The following is an 853-nucleotide window of genomic DNA, read 5'->3' on the forward strand; positions in this document are numbered from 1 at the left end:
CCCTAACCCTAAACCCTAAACCCTAAACCCTAAACCCTAAACCTTAAACCCTAAACCCTAAACCCTAAACCCTAAAAGCTAAACCCTAAACCCTAAACCCTAAACCCTAAACCCTAAACCCTAAACCCTAAACCCTAAACCCTAAACCCTAAACCCTAAACCCTAAACCCTAAACCCTAAACCCTAAACCCTAAACCCTAAACCCTAAACCCTAAACCCTAAACCCTAAACCCTAAACCCTAAACCCTAAACCCTAAACCCTAAACCCTAAACCCTAAACCCTAAACCCTAAACCCTAAACCCTAAACCCTAAACCCTAAACCCTAAACCCTAAACCCTAAACCCTAAACCCTAAACCCTAAACCCTAAACCCTAAACCCTAAACCCTAAACCCTAAACCCTAAACCCTAAACCCTAAACCCTAAAGCCCACCCTACACGATCTACCACTCCTACGAACTACCTAGCAGCGCCGCGACCGCCCGCGCGCGCGCCCTAAACCCTAAACCCTACACGATCTACCACTCCTACGAACTACCTAGCAGCGCCGCGACCGCCCGCGCACGCGACTCCGACAATCTACGCCCCCGACCGCCGAACAAGAGGCAGGCAGGCGCTACGCCCCTCCGCCGCCGACGCCGCCGCGCTTCGCCAGCGCCTCTTCCAACGCGTCCTTCAACTTCACCAGCCGCGTCGGCAGGTCGGCGGCTATCGCGGCGGCGTCATCGACCCCCCCCACTACCTCCTCCTCCTCCTCCTCCGCCCGACGCTGACGCTCGTGACGCCGCTGCGCCTGGATGCGCGCGATCGCGTCGAGCGTCTTCATCACCTCGTGCGTCCTCTTCTTAATCTTC

This window comes from Micromonas pusilla (assembly GCF_000151265.4).
Source record: "Micromonas pusilla CCMP1545 genomic scaffold MICPUCscaffold_4, whole genome shotgun sequence".
NCBI classification, from domain to species: domain Eukaryota; kingdom Viridiplantae; phylum Chlorophyta; class Mamiellophyceae; order Mamiellales; family Mamiellaceae; genus Micromonas; species Micromonas pusilla.